Below are 23,265 nucleotides of genomic sequence, written 5' to 3'. Positions count from 1 at the left end.
GTAGAATGGGGGCTATTATGGCGAGAAATGGCAGATGGAAGCCACTAGAATTGCCTCTCCCTAGGACAATAGCAAACCAAAAGCAACACTGCATTCCTGGAAAGATTGCAGAGGTTAGTGCCACCAGCAAGGACTTAAAAGGATGCAAGGGTGTGATTTCCACTACATGTCTATTCAACTCACCTATTTGGTCTGTGCAGAAGACAGATGGATCTTGGAGAATGACAGTGGATTACTGTAAGTTTAACTGGGTGATGACTCCAATTGCAGCTGCTTTACCAGATACGGTTTCGCTGTTTGATAACTCAATCTCTGGTACCCGGTATGTAGCTGTCAATCTGGTGCATATTTTTTCTCCATACCTGTTAGTAAACACCATCAGAAGCATTTTGCTTTCAGCTGGCAAGGCCAGCAATACACTGTCACTGTCCTTCTAGGAGTCTATCAGCTCTCCAACATTATGTCATAATTTAGTTCACAGGGATCTCGCTCACCTTTTTCTTCCACAAGATATAACAGTGGTCCTTTACATTGATGACATCATGCTGATTGGACTTAGTGAGAAAGAAGTAGCAGCTACTCCCTACTTACAGGTAAGACATTTGGATGCAAGAGGGTGGGAAATAAATTTGACAAAACTTCAGGGGCCTTCTATGTCTGTAAAATTTCTAAGGGTCCAGTGGTGTGGAGCACGGGGAGACATCCCTTCTAAGGTGAAGGATACATTGTTGCATCTAGCCCCCTCCTACAACCAAGAAAGTGGACCTCTTTGAATTTTGGAGGCAACATATTCTTCATTTGTGTGTGCTACTTGGCACGTTTTCTGAGTGAGCTGAAAAGCTGCTATTTTTGAGTGATGTCCAGATGAGAGAAGGCTCTTCAACAGGTCCAGGCTGCTGTGCTAGCTGCTCTGCCACTTGGGCCATATAATACAGCAGATCCAATTATGCTTGAAGTGTCTGCAGAGAGAGATGCTGTCTGGAGCCTTTGGCAGGTCCCTATAGGTGAGTCACTACACAAGCCCTTAGGATTTTCAAGCAAAGCCCTGTCATCTTTTGCAGATAACTAGTCTCCTTTTAAGAAATATCTCAGCCGGGCGCGGTGGCTCAAGCCTGTAATCCCAGCACTTTGGGAGGCCGAGACGGGCGGATCACGAGGTCAGGAGATCGAGACCATCCTGGCTAACATGGTGAAACCCCGTCTCTACTAAAAAAATACAAAAAAAACTAGCCAGGCGAGGTCGTGGGCGCCTGTAGTCCCAGCTACTCGGGAGGCTGAGGCAGGAGAATGGCGTAAACCCGGGAGGCGGAGCTTGCAGTGAGCTGAGATCCGGCCACTGCACTCCAGCCCTGGTGACAGAGCGAGACTCCGTCTCAAAAAAAAAAAAAAGAAATATCTCTTGGTCTGCTACTGGACCTTACTAGAGACTGAATGCTAAACTATGGGCCACCAGGTTACCATGCAACCTGAGCTGCTTATCATAAGCTGGGTGTAATCTGACCCATCAGGCCATAAAGTTGAGTATGGAGAGCAAGATCCCATCATCAAATAAAAGTGGCGTATACATGATCATGTTTGAGTAGGCCTTCAATGCACAAGTAAGTTACATGAAGAAGGGGCCCAAATGACCATGGCCCCCACTTCTATTACATCACTTTATCTCTCCCAGCCTGTATCTATGGCTTAATGGGGAGTTTCCCACAAGTTGACAGTTGACAGACAAAGAGAAGACTTGAGCTTGGTTTACAGATGGTTCTGCAGGATGTGCAGGCACCACCTGAAAGTGGACAACCCCTTCCCAGAACTTCTCTGAAGGACAGTGCTGAACAAAAATCCTCCCAGTGGGCAGAAGTTTGTGCCTGGTTGTTCACTTTGCTTGGAAAGATAAATGGCCAGATATGTTATTATATGCTAATTCATGGATCATGGCCACTGGTTTGGCTGGGTGATCAGGGACTTGGAAGGAACATGATTAGAAAATTGAGGGACAAGAGAATTTGGGAAAGAAATATATAGACAGATCTCTCTGAATGGGCAAAAACAAAAAATGAAGATTTTTATGTCTCATGTGAATGCTCAACAAAGGGTGACTCAGCAGAGTAGGGTTTTAATAATCAAGTGCATAAGATGAGCCAGTCTGTGGATCCCAGTCAGCCTCTTTCCCAGCCACCTTGTCATTGCCCAGTGGGCTCATGAACAAAGTGACCATAATGGCAGGGATGGAGGTTATGTATAGGCTAAGCAACATAACCTTCCACTCACCAAGGGCATCCTGGCTATGGCCGCTGCTGAATGCCCACTGTACCAGCAGCAGAGACCAACACTGAATCCTCAATATGGCACCATTTCCTGGAGTGATCAGCCAGCTACCTGCTGGTAGCTTGATTACACTGGATCACTTCCATCATGGAAGAGGCAGCATTTTGTTCTTACAGGAATAGACTCTCTGGATATGGATTTGTCTTTCCTGCATGCAATGATGTGATCTTGGCTCACTGCAGCCTCCACTGCCAGGGCTGAAGTGATCCTCCCACCTCACTGTCCCAAGGAGCTGGAACTGTAGGTGAACGTCACCACACCTGACTAATGTGTTAAATTATTTGTAGAGAAGGGGTCTCCCTGTGTTGTTCAGGCTGGCCTTGAACTCCTGGCCTTAAGTGATCCTCCCACCTCAGCCCCCCAAAGTGCTGGAATTACAAGCATGAGCCACTGCGCCTGGCCTCACACAGGATTGCTTCTAAACAAGGAACTCCCCTCACAGCAAAAGAAGTGTGGCAATAGGCCCATGCCTGTGGAATTCACTGTTTTTTACCATGTTTCTCATCAGTCTGAAGCAGCTGGTTTGATAGAACTATAGAATGACCTTTGGAAAATTGAGTTACAGCACTAGCTAGGTGGTGATACCTTGCAGGGCTTGGGCAAGGTTCTCTGGAAGGCTGTATATGCTCTGAACCAGCATCTAATAGCTGGTGCTGTTTCTCCTCTAGCTAGGATTCATAGGTCCAGGAATCATGGTGTAGAAATGGGAGTGGCATTACTCACTATTAAGCCCAATAATCCACTATCAACATTTTTGCTTCTTGCTCCTGTGACTTTGTGCTCTCGTGACCTAGAGGTCTTAGTTCCAGAGGGAGGAATGTTTCCACCAGGAGGAACAACAATGATTCCATTGAACTAGAAGTAAAGATGGCCACCTGGACATTTTGGGCTCCTCATGCCTCTGAGTCAACAAGTAAAGAAGGGAGTCACAGTGCTGGCTGCGGTGATTGATCCTGATGACTACCAAGGGGAAACTGGACTGTATTCCACAATGGAGGTAAGGAAGGGTCTCTCTGGAATACAGGAGATCCCTCAGGGAGTCTTCTAGTATTGCTATGTCCTATGATTAAGTCAATGGATACCTACCACAACCCAATCCAGGCAGGACTATGAATGGCCCAGACCCTTCAGGAATGAAGGTTTGGGTCACTCCACCAGGTAAAGAACCTTAGCCAGCTGAGGTGCTTATGAGGACAAAGGAAATACAGGGTGTAGTAGAAGAAGGTAGTCATTAGAAATACTAACCTTAACCACATGACCAGTTACAGAAATGAGCACTGTAATTGTCATGAATATTTTCTCATTTTGTTATGAATATCTGTGTGTGTATGATGTATGTGTGTATACATATGTTTGTGTGTGTGTGTGCACATAGAGAGATAGATAGATCTCCTATTGGTTCTGTATCTCTGGAGAACCCTGACTAATCCAAGCGGCATCACACTTCCCCTGAAAGCACGTATCAGGGAAGATTCTTCTGGGTCCTGAAACACTGAAGGAATCAAGTGGGAGAGAATGAAAGCAGAGAATTTGAGGCACAGGATAAGAAAGCTTGAAACCACAAAGTAATCTGAGAAGGATAGAGTAGTGTTTTCCAAAGCATGGGACAATTAATATTCAGATTTTATGTGGTGGTTCTAGGTCCTATCTGGCTTATATTTAGCCAAGTAAGTGATTACATAGTGATAGAATAACACTCTTTCCAGTTCTTTTTCAAACCTTCTTTTGTAAGGAGAAGTCATTTTTGGTTCTAGCAAGTACACCGATGTAACATTTGCTGATCTCCTTTTAGGCTTAAACTCAAAGCTTCAACTGGCAGCATTATCTAAGTAGAGTTAAATAACACCTATCTCCACTTTAGGCAATTGAAACTGATTTGCTATTTTTGGTAGTGATAAAAAGTTTCCTTTTAAAGATCATTTATTCAAGTAGTCAAAATTGATCTATTAAAAGATACTAAGTAAACAGTTCACTGGTACTTGGGTATGCCAAAAATTGTGAAGACGGTAGATGAAAGACTGAATGTTCAAAGCCTTGCTTGCATCTTGAGAACTGGCAAGAGCTGAGGCTACCAAGACAAAGGAGTAATTGTGACAGACCATGGAAGAAATACTAAAGCAAATGGGGGAGACCTGAAGAGTGTCAAACAAGAGAGGGTGAAGTTTGGAAAGAGCCACAAATGATAATGCCTGAATGGAGTGTAGAAGTGGCTGCGGGGTGGGGTAAAGTAGAGGGAATTCTCAAATAGGTCTGTCTACAGACTATTCAGAGTTATTCTTCCTGATGGACTTGGTCTATTAATTAAATCAGTGGAGACTTCTGAAGTAGGGAAGTAGATCCCTTTGAGAGCATTCAGCTCTATTAGCTGATAACTGCAGCTTAGGTATGAACAATATAGCCAGTTTAGTAATATAAAGCATGACAGCTCCATAGACTGTTATTAATTTCAGAGGTAATATTCCATGCTAAACTTTTATGAGAGATTTGAAATATAGGCCAGCCATGGTGGCACATACCTGTAATCCCAGCACTTTGTAATCCCAAGGTGGGCCAATAACTTCAGCCCAGGGAGTTCGAGACTAGCCTAGGCAACATGGTAAAACCCCATGTCTGCAAAAAATACAAACATTAGCTGGGTATGGTGGCATGCACCTGTAGTCCCAGCTACGTGGGGGGCTGAGGAGGGAGAATCACTTGAGCCTGGGAGGTGGAGGTTGCAGTGAGCTGAGATCGCACCACTGCACTCCAGCCCAGGTGACAGAGCGAGACTCTGTCTCAAAAAAAAGAAAGAAAAATTGGAAGGATAACATATATTGTTGATATTATGGTAATAGTTCTTAAAATATGTACATAAAAATCAAAACAGAACAAAATACTCTCACTTTCCATGTAATTTGGGTGGAATACTTCCTACTACTCTTTACTGTCCCCCAAATCTGGACACACGACTGGTAGCAAGTCACTGTTTCACCATAAATACTGGGCGAGGCATGACTGTCAGCTTCTCTGAAACAGTGGCCATTCCTGGTTGTAGAACCAAGTAGATAGATGCCAGAGGTCTGTCTTCTATCAATGAGGATCAAAATAAAGCCCTACCCATTAGATGACTTAACATATAACATATAACCTAAATAAAGTTTGCTCTGTTGCCTATTTAGCAAAATCTCTACTATAAGACTTCTTTTCTCACCTTCTCAACCGCTGTGAAAATGCTGGCATTTAACAATGTAGGCTTTATTTTATTTTTTTGTCTTTTGGTTTGATGTTGGACTGGCTTATTTTTTCAACTACCTTTTTAGGCACTCCTCTTCTTGTCCTTAGACTCTGCACTAGGAACCAGGCCACACAGGAGGGGAGCAAGCATTTCTGTCTGAGCTCTGCCTCCTCTCAGATCAGCAGCATTCAGTTCTCATAGGAGCGATAACCCTATTGTAAGCTGCGTATGCGAGGGATCCAGGTTGCATGCTCCTTCTGAGAATCAAATGTCTGATGATCCGAGGTGGAACAGTTTCATCCCAAAACCATCCTCTCACCTCCACCTGTCCGTGGAAAAATTGTCTTCCATGAAACCAATCCCTGATGCCAAGATGGCTGGGAACCGCTGCTCTACAGGACCCTCTGCACTTGCATGCCTGCTCTCCCACTCTCCTCCAGAGAGCTCAGCCATTTCCCAAGCCTCCATTCATTGAGTCTGTGCTGACTTTTGCATTTTGAATTTGTATCACAAACTCTAGCCCCTTACTCCTAGGCCTGTATCTTCAGATGTCTCTGGACTCTAACCATTTGGATGCCCTCAAATATAGTATATCTTAACCTAAATCTTCCAGCAAATTCAAATATCCTTAATGATCCCAATTTTGACTGTCAGTCACTGAGGCTGATGAAATGATACATTGCTGGCCAGGCAAGGTGGCTCATGTCTGTAATCCCAGCACTTTGGGAGGCCAAGGTAGGCGGTTCACTTGAGTCCAGGAATTCGAGGCTAGCCTGGGCAACATAGAAGTATCTATTTAAAAATTGTTTAAATTAGCCAGGTGTGGTGGCATGCACCTGTAGTCCTAGCTACTCAGGCGGCTGAGACGGGAGGATCACTTGAGCCCAGGAGTTTGAGGCTGCAGTGAGCCACATTCATACCACTGTACTCCAGCCTGGGTGACAGAGCAACAGCCTGTCTTTAAAACAAACAAACACAAACAAACAAAGATACATTTCAGGCTGTGACTTTACTGCCCATTAGTTGATATGCTGTTCAATAATTTGTGTCCATAAGAAACAGACACAGTCAACTGATTGTGAGAATTAAAGAAACTATCTTTTGTTGCTTGAGTCTTTGTCTTATGAATTCTGCCACCCTCGACCCCTTTTTTTAGGAGAAAATACTTGAGAAGTGAAAAATCAATAATTCACTTAGTTTCAAATTATTGAGTACTGGACTATAAAATGTGATATGCTCATAAGAAATACTTAACAACTTTGGTTGATAATTAAAACCTTACAAACACATTTCAATTAGTATTAGTGAATATAATACAGTTCAACTAGAAAAATATTTGTAGAAGACATATTTTGCAACAAAAATATCAAAGTCAGTTTCACCTTCTACTTATCTGGCATAAATTAGCAGTAGGTATTTTCATGGAGGTTGGAATTGAGTTTCATAAATATAGATTCATGTTAGTTGCCCTTCAGGTTATAATATTTAACGATGTACCCTTAATGATAAGTGACCTGATAATGACAGAATGCCGCATTTTAATTTAAATATTTAATTTATATATTTTAACATATGGCAAACATTGTGGATGTGTCAGCAAAAAGGAAATAAAACAGACTCCTTCAAATAAACAGTAATTCACAATTTAACCAAGAAATTGAAAGTGGCACCAAAAATAATGGTACAGGATTAGTGTGTCAGGTTCAAAATAGTACCCAGTAAAAATTGTAATAATTTTCTTAAGAGGAGAATTTGAGGCCAGGCGTGGTGGCTCACACCTGTAATCCCAGCACTTGGGGAGGCTGAGGCGGGTGGATCACGAGGTCAGGAGATTGAGATCATCCTGGCTAATACGGTGAAACCCCGTCTCTACTAAAAATACAAAAAATTAGCCGGGCGTGGTGGCAGGTGCCTGTAGTCCCAGCTACTCAGGAGGCTGAGGCAGGAGACTGGCGTGAACCCGGGAGGCAGAGCTTGCAGTGAGCTGAAACAAGACTCCATCTCAAAAAAAAAAAAAAAAAAAAAGAGGAGAATTTGAGAAGGAGTGTGTGATAAGTCAGGGGCCCTAGGTAAGAGAAGATTTAAATGAACTGAGCTCCTCAGCTTGTCCAGAGCTCCTTGCTCCTTGGCTCTGACAGTTGTGGAATGAGGGTACTGGGCAGAGGAGGTTTACTAAGTGAAACCCTTTTTTTGTTTTTGTTTTTTTTTTCTGAGACAGTCTTACTCTGTCACCCCAGATCATGCAGTGGCATGATCTCGGCTCACCGCAATCTCTGCCTCCCAGGTTCAAAGGAGTCTCCTGCCTCAACCTCCTGAGTAGCTGGAATTAAAGGCGCCTGTCATCACATCCAGCTAAGTTTTGTATTTTTAGTAGAGACAGGGTTTTGCCATGTTGGCCAGGCTGGTCTCAAACTCCTGACCTCAAGTTGTCCGCCTGCCTCAGCCTCCCAAAGTGCTGGAATTAAGTGAAAACCCTTCTGGTTGCTAATGAGAGAGACACAACTTCAATTAGCTTAGGCCACAAAGGACACCGGGAACGCCAGAGGTTTAAATAGCTTTAGGCTTGACTAAACCTAGGTTCTCAGTGATATCCTAGAATACAGTCTGTCACCTTTGGGTCTCTGGCTCTGCTTTTGCTGCGGTGGTTTTATTTTCTGATAGCGTTTTGCTAGGTTATCGTAAAGAGAGCCTCCTGTTGCTCCAGGCTCACAACCTAACAAATGTAACCCCACCGAAAAAGATCTGCTCTTCCAAGTTCCAGCAAAGTCCCAGGAATTACTCAGATTGGCCTGGCTCAAGGGGTGTGTCTCCTCCTGGCCACCCCTGGGTCACCTACTGTCACTGGAGCTAAGGAGTGGGATGGTGGCTCCCAAGAGGAAAAGAATTAGTCTATTACCAGGAGACATATAACAAGCTGGGGGAGGAAAAATAGTAAGAAATGGGATATGATGACAAGAAGAGTGAATAAATCCATTCTTAGTTTCAGATTTTGGCTGGGATTCATTGTGGCAAACCAACGGCAAAGTACTTTGCTGTCAAAATGCCTAAGTAGTTTTAATTCAGAGTTTCTCAACTTAAAAAAAAAAAAGTCATTTCCCTAAGGAACTTTTAAAAATATGTTGGCCAGGTGCAGTGGCTCATGCCTGTAATCCCAGCACTTTAGTAGGCTGAGGCAGGACTCTCACTTGAGCCCAGGAGTTGGAGACCAGCCTGGGGAACATAGTGAAGACCCTATCTCAATAATTTAAAAAATATTTACATTGAATATTGACAATAAAAAAATTTTAAAAATGAAAATAAAGTAAATAAAAACATGTTTTACCTAATCATCCCCTTTTAAAATTTCTTAATACCACAGATCTAGTATATATCTGTTTATGTACTATATGTTATGTCTGTACTTCACACACAAGAAGAGTAAGTACATTCTTTTTATCTGATGCATGGTTAGGAAGGAGGAAACAAAATTTTAAATTGAAATTTTAGGCCAGGCACGGTGGCTCAAGCCTGTAATCCCAGCACTTTGGGAGGCCAAGACGGGCGGATCACGAGGTCAGGAGATCGAGACCATCCTGGCTAACAAGGTGGAACCCCGTCTCTACTAAAAAATACAAAAAACTAGCCGGGCGAGGTGGCGGGCATCTGTAGTCTCAGCTACTCAGGAGGCTGAGGCAGGAGAATGGCGTGAACCCGGGAGGCGGAGCTTGCAGTGAGCTGAGATCCGGCCATTGCACGCCAGCCTGGGCGACAGAGCGAGACTCTGTCTCAAAAAAAATGAGAAATTTTAGTTAAATTAAAAATAAAATTTATTAACATTTAGCTTATCTTTATAACTATCTTTGCTGAGTAACTTTTAATAGAATTTATTTTCCTATAATTATAATGTATCAAATTTTATATGTAAATTAGCAATTTATATAGGTAAATAATAATAGCAATGTACTTAGTTTCTTTCTTTCTTTCCTTCCCTTCCCTCCCTTCCTTCCTTCCTTCCTCCCTCCCTCCCTCCCTCTCTCTCTCTCTCTCTCTCTTTCTTTCTTTCTTTCTTGAGACGGAGTTTTGCTCTCGTTGCCCAGGCTGGAGTGCAACGGCCCAGTCTCAGCTCACTGCAACCTCCCCCTTCCAGGTTCAAATGATTCTCCTGCCTCAGCCTCCTGAGTAGCTGGGATTACAGGCATGCACCACCACGCCTGGCTAATTTTGTATTTTGAGCAGAGATGGGGTTTCTCCATGTTGGTCAGGCTGGTCTCAAACTCCTGACCTCAGGTGATCCACCCGCCTCGGCCTCCCAAAGTGCCGTGATTACAGGCATGAGCCACCATGCCCGGCCTGTAGTTAGTTTCTTAAAAATCACTCAAGGCTGGCCGGGTGCAGTGACTCACGCCTGTAATCCCAGCACTTTGGGAGGCTGAGGTGGGTGGATCATGAGGTCAGAAGATTGAGACCATCCTGGCCAACATGGTGAAACCCCATCTCTACTAAAATACAAAAAATTAGCTGGGTGTGGTGGCACGTGCTTGTAGTCCCAGCTACTCAGGAGGCTGAGGCAGAAGAATCTCTTGAACCTGGGAGTTGGAGGTTGCAGTGAGCTGAGATCTCACCACTGCACTCCAGCCTGGCAACAGAGCAAGACTCCGTCTCAAAAAAAAAAAAAAAAATCATTCAAGGCCGATGCAGTGGATCACAAGGTCAGGGGATGAGACCATCCTGCCCAACGTGGTAAAACTCCATCTCTACTAAAAATGCAAAAATTAGCTGGGCGTGGTGGCGTGCACCTATAGTCCCAGCTACTCAGGAGGCTGAGGCAAGAGAATCGTTTGAACCCAGGAGGGGGAGGATGCAGTGAGCTGAGATCGTGCCACTGCACTTCAGCCTGGGCAACAGAGCAAGACTCCATCTTAAAAAAAAAAAATCATTCAAAACTGGTACTTTTCCAGCAAAAGCAACAGTTGGAAATAACTGATTTTCTAAATATGAATGTTTAACTTTTGCTTCATATGAGAAAATAACTTTTTTTTTTTTTTTTTAAGAGACAGGGTACCTGGAGTGTAGTGGTACATTCATAGCTCACTACAGCCTCAAACTCCTGGGCTCAAGTGATCTTCTTGCCTCAGCCTCCCAAGCAGCTAGGAATACAGGCTTGAACCACTACACCTGGCCAATTTTTCTATTTTTTGTAGAGTTGGAGGTCTCACTATGTATACTGGTCTTGAAATCCTGGGCTCAAGCAATCCTTGTGCTTTGGCCTCCCAAAGTATTGGGATTACAGGCATGAACCAGCAGGCCCAGCCGAGAAAATAAGTAGATAGTCAATATTTATCCAGATATTGTTGATACTTTTTCTTTTCAGCATTTGACATATTTAATGATAGTTGAATAACTTTTGTAGGATTAAATAGTAAAATATATATCATTTTAATTTAATTCTGAAAGCTCAAGTCACACACAAAAACACTGGGGAACAAATATAGACAATATGCTCAAGGCAGCCAGTACCAGCCAATAGGCACAAAAAGGCCACCTCTCATGAGACTGAGCAATCAATTGAGAAGTCCCCCAGTCATAGCCATCTACTCACCATAGTTTTGGTACCAATCTTGCATACATTTTGTGTATCTGCTATGTCAATACCAACCCCACTGAGTTAGGAGTCCTTGAGGGGCAGGCACTATTTTGATCACCATGCCCGTTTTTTTGTTTGGATCCCTCCAACCTGTTATTGAAATGAGGTGTCCAGATTTGAATACAGTATTCTGACACAAAGTGGAGGAAAAGGATCTCTCTTCCCCTGTTTTAGACAGCATTTATCTAGTAACACAGTATAAGATTGTATGGAGTGAGGAGTAGCCTGAATGACTTTCTAAAGCCTGTTAGTTGTGGGCCAGGTGTGGTGGCTCCCATCTGTAATCCTAGCACTTTGGAAGGCTGAGGCCAGAGGATCACCTGAAGCCAGGAGTTCATGATCAATCTGGGCGACACAGTGAGACCCCTTCTCTACAAAAAATTTAAAAATTATCCAGATGTGGTGGTGTTTGGCTATAGTCGCAGCTACTAGGGAGGCTGAGGTGGAGGAGTGCGTGAGCTTGAGAGGTCAGGGCTGGGAATGAGCTGTGATTGCATCACTGCACTCCAGCCTAGGTAATAGGGCAAGACCCTGTCTCAAAAAGAAAAAAAAAAAAAAAGCCTATGAGTAGTGAACTGAAATCCCTAAGCCTTTCATTACATATCCTGCTGTTATGATGAATTGCTCCTGGAACATAGGCGTGGTTGGCATTCATACTTGTTACATTTCATTGTTAGACTCTCCCCATCATTCCGTCGTGTTGACATATTTAAAGATTCTGATTCTATCATACAATATCTTTATACAATATCTTTATGAATAAAGATTCATGTATTTATACTTGCTTTTCTAAAGATATTTTCCTAAAAGTTAATAAGAACAGAAACAAAAAATCAGTATGAGGAAAAGAAGCAAAATTTCCAGTTCCTAGAGGTAACATGTGTGCTGAGTTTGGGCATGTGAAGTGTAAATCTAAGCTTTACCTTAAAAGGGAGAATTATATTCTTCTTTAAGCATCTTCCAGTGCAGGGAGAGAATGGCTCTAAACAGGTTGTCTTGGGAGTTATACATATTTACTTTTTCGAAATAAAAATACACTTGCCACCTGAGATTTAACCACTTAATATATATCAGCATACACTGTAAATTGTAAACATAACTGGAATAACATAATTTTATAAAAATGCGAAATATGGTCTTTTTCATGCCCATAATACAATAAAGCATTTTATCATTTTGACTATATTAACATATGTTAACAACACGACATCAAACATGGAGTCAATGAGCAGCACAATTTTGGGGGGAAAAAAGATCTTACTACTGATATTCTCTATAATGAAGGGAAGAGAGTGTTTTCGACTTGAATTTTTTGGACATTTGGCCCAGTCCTTTACTCAGTGAGAATTGACTTGGCTTATGAGAGTTAATTCATACCATTTGGAGACTGAAGCAGTTATAAAGCTGCTTTGGAATGTCCTAAATTGGGCCTAAGAGACCTGTTTTTGACAGATGTGCTCATGTAGTCCAGTCAATTGGCATATGGAATTTTTGTGTACAAGCTAGTGCAAAAGTTTCAACATGTAACATATATTAGTGCTCCTAGTGGCATGGAGAGACAGATGGTACACACATTACACGCAGAAGCGAGCTTTGCAATTGGCCTTACAGGCCCAATTTTGTTCAGTTACCTAGGTCCCTTAACTGCACCCCCATCTTCCCCACCCCCACACACGTGTGTGAGAGCCCAAATGCCCAACCCTTCCATCTGTCCTGCCCCAGAGTCCACTATGGGAACCTCCCTTTCCTTTCAGTTGCTTGATTTAAGATCTCCTTTCTTTCTTGCCCATTCTTTGGCCCAGATCCCCACCTCCTCTGACTTTTCACATCTTCCAGCTGGTCCAGCATGAGCTCTGGAGGCTAAGGTAGGGAAGAACATTGCCTTACAGCTGTTCTCGGTCCCCACCCACCCCTAATATTAGTCTTGGCAGCATTCATCCCATTTCCTCACATTTATCCCAGACTCCTCTCTTGACATCTCAGCTCTAGAAATGAAATGCTCAGGTCTGCAAGAGCTGCAGATAGATCTTCTGTCCCAGATAGTCTCAAAGAAAAACCAGGGGTAAGGAAAATGTCTTCCCTCATTCTCTGTAATATCTACATGAAGTAGCAAAAGAGGTAAGTGCCAGGTGGAGCCTTTTTGCCTTTTCAGTCCCTGCTCCCTTCTCTGTTGTTACTGGCAATAGAAACGCTTAAAAACTAAAAAAAAAAAAAAAACAAAAAACACAAACCCTTAAGGACGTGTGTGTGTTTTTAAAGGGTATGTCTGGGGAGGCGGAAAGCTGAGTTTGAACTCTGTTCTTCACTGGCTCAGAGAGGAGAGAAATTCTGTTCAGAAATTACCAAGGGCCAGGTGCTGTGGCTCAAGCCTGTTAATACCAACACTTTGGTAGGCTGAGGTGGGGGGATCCTTGAGCCTAGGAGTTGGAGGCCAGCCTGGGCAACATGGTGAAACCCCACCTCTACAAAAAAATACAAACATTAGCTGAGTGTGGTAGCATGTGCACATAATCCCAGCAACTCTGGAGGCTGAGGCGGGAGGATCACTTGAGCCCAAGGAGGTTGAGGCTGCAGTGAGCCAAGATCATGTCGCTACACTTCAGCCTGGGTGATAGAGTGAGATCCTGTTTCAAAAAGAAGAGAAAAGAAAAAAGAAAAGAAAGGAAAAGGAATGGAAAGGAAAGGAAAGGAAAGGAAAGGAAAGGAAAGGAAAAGAAAGGAAAGGAAACGAAAGAAAAGAAAAATAGCCACTAAGAGTGGCAGTGGAAAAGGAAGTGGGCAGGCTGGGTGACGGGGAGCAGCTTGGAGATTCATTAGCAGGAAATCCTGATAGTCGCAACTCCTGGAACCCTCATCCCAAAGAGGCCCATTTCCTCTCTGCTCCATTTTTTGGGTCTCCATCCAGATCTTCACCCCAGTCTTACTGTAGTCTCTTCCCTCCTCTCTTTTTATGTAGGTATGTGTTGGATGGAGGGGTATAAGGAGAGAGGATCCCCCACTTCATTATAGTGGTGGGAGGGGAGGGCCGGAGCAGAGGTATCATAGAATTCCAGACATATATTCTCCTAGAAATACTATAATACATGCCAGATAGGGTGAGTAGTACTGTTAGGACTTTATTGAACAGAAAATCAGGCCTACTTGGTAAGCCATAGGGTATGATAAAGAAGTGCTCCAGGAATCTGAAACTTAACTTGGTTCTGTCACCAAGCACTTTAGATGAATCACATCCATTTACATTTTGATGAAAACATCTATTTACACTTCCAATGAAATTTATGATATCTGCCCACCTCAAAAGACTGTGGAGGTGTGTATGGCAGAGGCACCTGACAGCCGTAAATGAGGCATACTCTTAGAATGACCCCATGGTCTAAGAAGAATGTGGATTTGAAGTCCCAAGCTAAAGAATCTGGGAGTGGCCAATCCAGAGAATCACTGCTTATCTGTGAGGGACATGGCCTTAAAATGCAGGCCATACAGAGGATTGAGGCCTTTTGTTTTATGTCAAATAGAGATTGCTAGGTGGAGCCTGCTAAGTGAAAATGCTATATAAACTGCATGCTTTTTACAAACAGTAGTAGTTGTAGTGGTTCTCCTGTCCACCTGCTGTCACAGGACCGGCCCTGTGTGTAAGCCTTCACAGGCCCAGGACCGACCCTGTGTGTAAATCCTCATGGGCCATGGGACCACCCCATTCATAAGTCCTCATAAGCCCTATGTCTTGTTTGCTGGCTCCAGGCCTCTTTTTCACCCTCTTGGACATGGTGCCATCTCAACTGGAGTCAATGGAGGTCCAGTATGACAGGGACAAGTTGTAGATGACATAAAATCAGTAAATACTGATATAAGAATTAAAAAGAAATTGTTTTAGGTAAGGAAGTCCTCAGTAAGGTTTCCCTTTTAATAAAAAGCAGCTCCCAAATAATTTCTTTTCTAACAAAAAACAGCCTGTAAGACAGGCTGCAGACATAGATAAGCAAGCTGGAAGCTTGCACGGTGAACCCCGGCAGCTGTGGCAATAGGAAAAGGTTCCCCGGGGGTCCAGGCATGTTCAACATGGAGGCTCCATCTTCCCTTTTCTTTATCAACCACATGTACAGTAAGGATCAGACACAGCACCGGCTAGGTAAAAACCATTTGCATGATAAAAGATTAGGGTGGGGTGGCCAGTTTCTTTACTTGCTATGTAAATGTCATGACTGGTCCAACCAATCCTTGATCCCTATGTAAATCAGGGGCAACCTCCTCAAGCCAGTCTATAAAACCCTGTGTACTTCACCACAGGACAAGAAGACCCACTCGGGTGCCCCTCTCTCTCCACAGGAGAGAAAGCTATTCTCTTTTCTCTTTCTTTCACCTTTTAAACCTCTGGGTTTTTTTTTGTTTTTGTTTTTGTTTTTTTTGAGACAGGGTTTCATTCTTGTTTCCCAGGCTGATGTGCAGTGGCACTGTCTCAGCTCACCACAACCTCCGCCTCCCAGGTTCAAGCAATTCTCCTGCCTTAGCCTCCCGAGTAGCTGGAATTACAGACGCCCGCCACCACACCTGGCTAATTTTTGTATTTCTTTGGTAGAGATGGGGTTTCTCCATGTTGGTCAGGCTGATTTCAACCTCCTGACCTCAGGTGATCCACCCGCCTCAGCCTCTCAAACTGCTGGGATTACAGGTGTGAGCCACTGCACCCAGCCTAAACATCTGCTCTTAAAGTCACTTCTCGTGTAACCACGTCTTTGATTTCCCTGTGTGAGAGGACAAACCTTGGGTGTTTACCACAGACAACAGCACCGCTTCCATACTGCTTAGAAAGATAAGAAGAGCTGTATAGGAGGGGAGGCGTCTGCATTATTGTCAGCATGTGAGACATAATCTGAACAGAACTTTCAGCATGAGATAGGAGAAATTGGAAATGTAGAATTAAGACAGGGTGTAGACTTTTGTTTTAAATTGCTTAAATACCTCTCTTTGAAATCTTAGGGTCTCTGCAAGGGTTAATTTTATATGTCAACTTAATTGGGCCACAGGATGCCCAGATATCTCATTCAACATTCTGTCTGGGTGTGTCTGTGAGCATATTTTCAGAAGAGATTAGCTTTTGAATCGGTGAACCAAGTAAAGCAGATGGCCCTCCCAGTTTAGATGGACAGCCTTTAACCTATCAGTGGCTCAAATAGAACAAAAAAAAGTGAAGGAAAATTGAACTCTCTTTCTGCCTGTTGGAGCTGAGACATCAGTCTTCTTCTGCCCTTGGACTGGTACTTACATCATCAGCACTCCAGGTCTTCAAGTCTTTGCACTCAAATTGAAATTTATGTCACTGGCTTTCCCGGGTCTCCAGCTTGCAATTGGCAGATTGTGGGATGTCTCAGCCTCCACAGTTAAATGAGCCAGTTCCTTCTAATGTATCTCATTCTCTCATATTCTCTCTCTCTCTCCCCCCCACACCCACGCACATACACACACACACCCTATTCTTGCTCTATTTTTCTGGAGAGCCCTGATTAATAGTCATGATGCTGCACATTAGTCCACCTACTTGGCCCAATGGTGAAGCACTGTAGTCCTTTTGCTATTTTCATTTCTGTCCTTTACACACACAGGATCTGTGTGTAAGGCCCTGACTTACACACAGGGTCAGTCTTGTGGCCTGTGAGGGCTTACACACAGGGCCGGTCCTGTGACAGCAGGTGGACAGGAGAACCACTACTGTTTGTAAAAAACATGCAGTTTATATAGCATTTTTACTTAGCAGGCTCCACCTAGCAATCTCTATTTGACACAAAACAAAGGGCCTCAATCCTCTGTATGGCCTGCATTTTAAGGGATAGGCCAGGGGTTTAGATGTCCCTCACAGATAAGCAGTGATTCTCTGGATTGGCCACTCCCAGATTCTTTAGCTTGGGACTTCAAATCCACATTCTTCTTAGACCATGGGGTCATTCTAAGAGTATGCCTCATTTATGGCTGTCAGGTGCCTCTGCCATACACACCTCCACAGTCTTTTGAGGTGGGCAGATATCATAAATTTCACTGGAAGTGTAAATAGATGTTTTCATCAAAATGTAAATGGATGTGATTCATCTAAAGTGCTTGGTGACAGAACCAAGTTAAGTTTCAGATTGCTGGACCACTTCTTCATCATACCCTGTGACTTACCAAGTAGGCCATAGGGTATGATAGATTTACTATACTCTCTACCCAGTTCAGTCCTCCTCCACAGCAGAGATCATGACTTAATGCACCTATTAGTTGATGTTCTTTACCTACATGTGAGTAGTAGCCTTTTGAGGGCAGGGATTGGGTCAAATTTTTTTTATATCTCTAGGGCCTAGCCAAGTGCCAGGTTAACAGGAGCCACTAGGTAATCATTAGAGAACTAGCTCTAGCAGATATTAAAACATATTATAAAATTACAGAAATTAGGCTGGGTATGGTGTCTCACACCTGTAATCCCAGGACTTTGGGAGGCCAAGGCGGGAGGATTGTGTGAGTTTGAGACCAGCCTGGGTAACACAGCAAAACCCCATCTCTACAAAATGTACAAAAGTAGCCTGGTGTGGTGGCATGTGCCTGTGGTCTCAGCTACTCAGGAGACTGAGGTAGCAGAATTGTTTGAGCCTAGGAGCCAGAGGTTGCAATGAGTCAAGATCTTGCCACTGCACTCCAGCCTAGGTGACAGAGTAAGAGCCTGTCTCAAAAAAAAAAATTACAGAAGTTAAACCAGTGTGATATTGGCACAAGAATACATAGATCAGTGGAAGTCTCTAGCCTAGAAAGCAACTAAAATGCATGCGAAGATTGAGCATAAAATAAAGGTGGCTTTTTTTTTTTTTTGTAAGACAGAATCTCGCTCTGTCACCCAGGCTGGAGTGCAGTGCAGTGGTATGATCTCGGCTCACTGCAACCTCTGACTTCAGGGTTCAAACTATTCTTGTGCCTCAGTTTCCTGAGTAGCTGGGACTACGGGTATGTGCCACCATGCCCAGCTACTTTTTTGTATTTTTAGTAGAGATGGAGTTTCATCATGTTGCCAAGGCTGGTCTCCAACTCCTGAGTTCAGGCAATCCACCTGCCTCAGTCTCCCAAAGTGGTAGGATTACAGGCATGAGCTACCGCGCCCAGAAAAGGTGGTACTTTAAAATCGGTGAGGAGAGTAGGTCTTGTTCAATAAATGGTGTTAGAACAACTGGCTACCAGCTAACTTCAGAATCTTATCCCATACATTACAACAAAATTATTTCAGATAAATTACATGTAAAAAATGAGTCATAAAAACCATACAAAAAGGTATAGGTAAATATTTTTAAAAGTTTGGTATGGGGAAGGTCTTTCTAAAAATGACCCTGGAGGAAGAAACCATAGATTTGACCATATAAAATAAAAATTGCTGGGCTGCAAAAACAACCAAAGTCAAAAGACAAATTGGGACACAATATTTGCTTATATATATGTGTAAACCAAAAATTTCTAAGCTTACCAACAATCTGAACAGACCCGTCCTTTTGGCCAAGGGCATTCCAAAATTAACCTGAAAAGCTAGTTCAGGCCATCATGGGAATGGGGAGTCAGACATGCCTCTTTCTACCCTCCTCCCTACTGAAATTCAGGAAAAGCCAATCAGCATCAACATTAACACAGACCTTAAGTCTGATAAGAAACATTTACAATGTATTCTCTATGAAGCCTGCCATCTGGAGGCTTCATCTGCATGTTAAAACATTGGCCTCCACAACCCCTTATTGTAACCCAAATATTCCTTTCTTTTGATTCCAGGTCTTTAGATAATAACTTCACTCTGTCAACCAATTGCCAATCAGAAAATCTTTCAATCTACCTATGACCTGGAAGCTCCCACTTTGAGTTGTCCCACTTTCTCAGATAGAACCAATGCATACCTTCCATGTATTAACTGATGTCTCATGTCTCCCTAAAATGTACAAAAGCAAACTGTACCCCATCCACCTTGCACACATATCGTCAGGACCTCCTGAGGCTGTGTCACAGATGCAGCCTTAACCTTGGCAAGATAAACTTTCTAAATTAATTGAGATCTGTCTCAGATGCTTTTGAGTTCAAACATGACAGATGATTAATATTCTTGGCCAACAACAAGTTCTAATATATCAAAAAGAATAATTCCCCAAAAGAAGGTGGGTGAAAAACATGGATGGGGAAATCACAAAGAAAAAAATTCAAATATGTGTGTATTCAACCTCAATATCAATGAAGGACATGCACATTACAAGCATGAGATTTTTATTTTTACCATATAATGGAAAAAGATTTTAAGAGAATATAGTGCTCAATATTGACAAGAATGTAGAGAAGCAGGTCCTCTCCCTGTCTTAGATAGATTGTTCACACATAGGTGGAAACTGAGGCTACAGCGTGGGAGAAAGGGGTAGGAGAGTCACAGGTAAACAGCTTCATGTCCCTAAAGTGGCTGGATGTGGTATCAGTCTTGGCCATCCCAGCTGGATATTTGATGAAAGTTCTTGATGGGTTAGGATGTTAGACAGCAGGAGAGCAGGGGAGAAACAGATCTGAGAGAGTGCTTGTCATTTCTGATGCCGTTGAATCTAAGTTTCCCTTCATAATTTTTCTTTGCTCAGCTTTTTATTTTTATGGAGCATCTCAAGAATCAACTCTTAAAACCCAGCATAAATGTATACTGGATTCTTTTTAAAATTGCATTCACTTTCAATGTTATATCAGGAAAGGTAATGCAGTAGCAGAAACAAGCTGGGCTGCCATTTCTGTGCAGTGTGTTCAGCAAAGGCACCCCTGAATGGGAAGGGCAGGGTAACAGTGAGAGCACGAATCAAAGTTTATCAGCTGTGGAGTTTCAGGCAAGTTGTTCAATTGTTCTCAATTTGTTTTCTACATGTTTGTGTTTCTATAAGTAGGAATAATAACACTAACCTCACAGTGTTGTTGTGGGGATTAAGTAAAATTATGTATGTAAAATCCTGAGAATTAGTCTATGTTTAATAAAGGTAGATTTCCTTTCTTTTTGAGAAAAACAAGCCATGGGACTACTTATCCTACAGGTGTCATTCTACATTTCTTGTGTGGTCTCCGCTCCAAACAGGCTCTGAGGCCTCACACTGTCTGAGGCTCTTGCTAACCCACGATAAAGGGTTCTTGCCAAAAAAGTTGAGCTGCTTCCCATTTCGTTGGCCTCCAGGCTGAGAGGAAAGCTCTGGCTTAGGATAAAATACTGCTGGGTGGAATCCAGAATGACCTCCATCCAGCTTCCCAGCTGCACAGGCTAATGTGCTGTGGCTTGCATGAAAATTGGAGAGCATGTGACCCCATCTGGTGAGGAAATGGAGAACAAAAGACGGGCAAACAGGAGCCAAAAAGAACCCCGTAAAACATGTTTCAATCACATCAGTCTGGCAGTACCATCCCTGAGAAGCTACTGAATGTTCATGGCTGTCAGAATTTGGGGATTACCACTGTAGCTGTCATGTTAGGGACACAAAACCTAAGCATAAACAAAAAGGTCAGGGCCCAGTGGGCATGCACAGAAGGGAACGGTGGAGTCTGCAATGTTCCATCTAACACTGAGACACATGACAGTAAGTCAGGTAGCTTCTGACGTTACTGCTTTGGCTGTTGTTACAGTCTTCTTTTTGAGAGGCAGTATGGGTAGGATGTGTTTAAAATAAAAACAGAGATGAATCCACATTAGAAAAGGAAGATCAAGATCATAATTTCCCCACTGCTATCTTCCGGTCAGTGCACCAGAAAAACCTGCAGAGCTTGGTAAAAACAGATTCAGGAACACCACAGTCTTAGTTTGGGTTGCTATAGCAAAGAACCATAGACGCAGTGGCTTATTAAGCACAGAAGTTTAATTCTCACTGTTCTGGAGGCTGGAAGTCTGTGATTAGGGTGCCAGCACGGTCAGGTTCTGATAAGGACGTTCTTCTGGGTTGCAGATGCCAACTTATTCTTGTGTCCATCCTTCCATGGTGGAAAGAGGTGTAGAGAGCTCTCTGGGGTCATTTTTAAAAGGGGACTAATCCCATTCATGGGGGTTCCACCATTGTGGCCTAATCACCTCCCAAAGGCCCTACCTCCTAATACAATTGCATTTCAGACTAGGATTTTTTTTTTTTTTTTTGATACAGAGTCTTGCTCTATCACCCAGTACAGTGGCGCAAACTTAGCTCACTACAACCTCCACCTCCCAGGTTCAAGCAATTGTCCTGCCTCAGCCTCCCAAGTAGCTGGGATTACAGGCGTGTGCCACCACACCCGGTTAATTTTTGTATTTTTTAGTAGAGATGGGGTTTCACCATGTTGACCAGGCTGGTCTTGAACTCCTGACCTCAGTTGATCTGCCCAACTCAGCCTACCAAAGTGCTAGGATTACAGGCGTGAGCCACTGCGCCCAGCCTCTTTTTTTTTTGAGACAGAGTCTCACTCTGTTACTTAGGCTGGAGTGCAGAGTAATCTCGCCTCACTGCAACCTCTGCCTTCCGGGTTCAAGTGATTCTCCTGCCTCAGCCTACTGCATAGCTGGGACTACAGGCGCATGCCACTATGCTTGGCTAATTTTTGTATTTTCAGTAGAGACAGGGTTTCAGCATGTTGCCCAGGCTGGTCTTGAACTCCTGACCTCAGGCAATCCACCTGCCTCAGCCTCCCAAAGTGCTGGAATTATAGGCGTGAGCCACCATGCCTGGCCAGGTTAGGATTTTAACACATGAATTTTGGGCAGGGACACAAACATTCAGTCCATTGTGTCCATCCTCAGAATTTCTGAAGTGAGACTTGAGAATTTCCATTCCCAGGAAGCTCCCAAGTGATGCTGATGCTGCAGGTCCAGAGACTGCTTGAGCACTGCTGCTCTAAGTGATTTTTAGAGAAGGTCTGTTCCTGTTTCTAGGGTACCTGCTCTGAAGCCTGATTTTCCCTCATGCCCCTACTCTTACCCAGACTATGTAGATCATTCTCCTCTAGTTTTCAAAACATCGAAGTAATTATCTGGTTTTTTTGGTTGTTATTCAGAACAAGAAGAGGTTTATTAGTTGGAACAGAAATACAGATTATAACAGGGGTGCACTCAAGTCCAGATTAATAGCCTCCAACACTGGCTGAACTTTAGAAAAATCTGGGAAACTGGAAAGAGGAAGAAATAAAGGGCAGAAGGAAGTGAGCCAGCCCAGGCCTCACACCCAGATATTCTAGTTTAATATGTTTGGAGTGGGGTCTTATCTTAGCAGGAATAAGCTTTAAAGGCTACCCATGTGACTCTAATTTGCAACCAGGGCTGAGAATTGCTGGTCCAGATCACTGTATTAGTTCATTCTTATGTTGCTATAAAGAAACACATGAGGCCAGGTGCAGTGGCTCACACCTGTAATCCCAGCACTTTAGGAGGCTAAGGCAGTTGGATCACTTGAGGTCAGGAGTTCGAGACCAGCCTGGCCAATATGGTGAAACCCTATCTCTACTAAAAATACAAAAATTAGCTGGGCGTTGTGGTGCATGCCTGTAATCCCAGTTACTTGGGAGGCTGAGGCAGGAGAATCGCTTGAACCTGGGAGGCGGAGGCTGCAGTGAGCCGAGACCGTGACACTGCACTCCAGCCTGGGCAACAGAGCGAGACTTGTTTCAGAAAACAAACAAACAAACAAACAAACAAAAAATACACGAGGCTGGCTAATTTATAAAAAGAGGTTTAATTGGCTCACAGTTTTGCAGGCTGTACAGGCAGCATGGAGCTGGCATTTGCTCCGGGTGAGGGCCTCAGGAGGCTTACAATCATGGCAGAAGGCAAAAGGCGAGCCACCACGTCACATGCTGAGAGATAAAAGAGAAAACAAGAGAAAAAGAGAGAAGGAGGAAGTGTTACTTTTTTTTTCTTTATTATTAAATTTTTTTTTCTTTTTGCCACATTCTTTTAAACAACCAAATCTTGCATGAAATGAGTAAGAACTCACTCATCACCAAGAGGATGGTGTCAAGCCATTCATGTAGGATCTGCGCCCATGACCCAAATACCTCTCACCAGGCCCCACCTCCGACATTGGGGATCACATTTCAACATGAGATTTGGAGAGGACAAACATCCAAACCACAACAATCACTGATT

Source organism: Trachypithecus francoisi, unplaced genomic scaffold (genome assembly GCF_009764315.1).
Source record: "Trachypithecus francoisi isolate TF-2019V2 unplaced genomic scaffold, Tfra_2.0 Lachesis_group2, whole genome shotgun sequence".
In the NCBI taxonomy this organism is placed as follows: Eukaryota; Metazoa; Chordata; class Mammalia; order Primates; family Cercopithecidae; genus Trachypithecus; species Trachypithecus francoisi.
Note: the sequence above shows the minus strand (reverse complement) of the source record.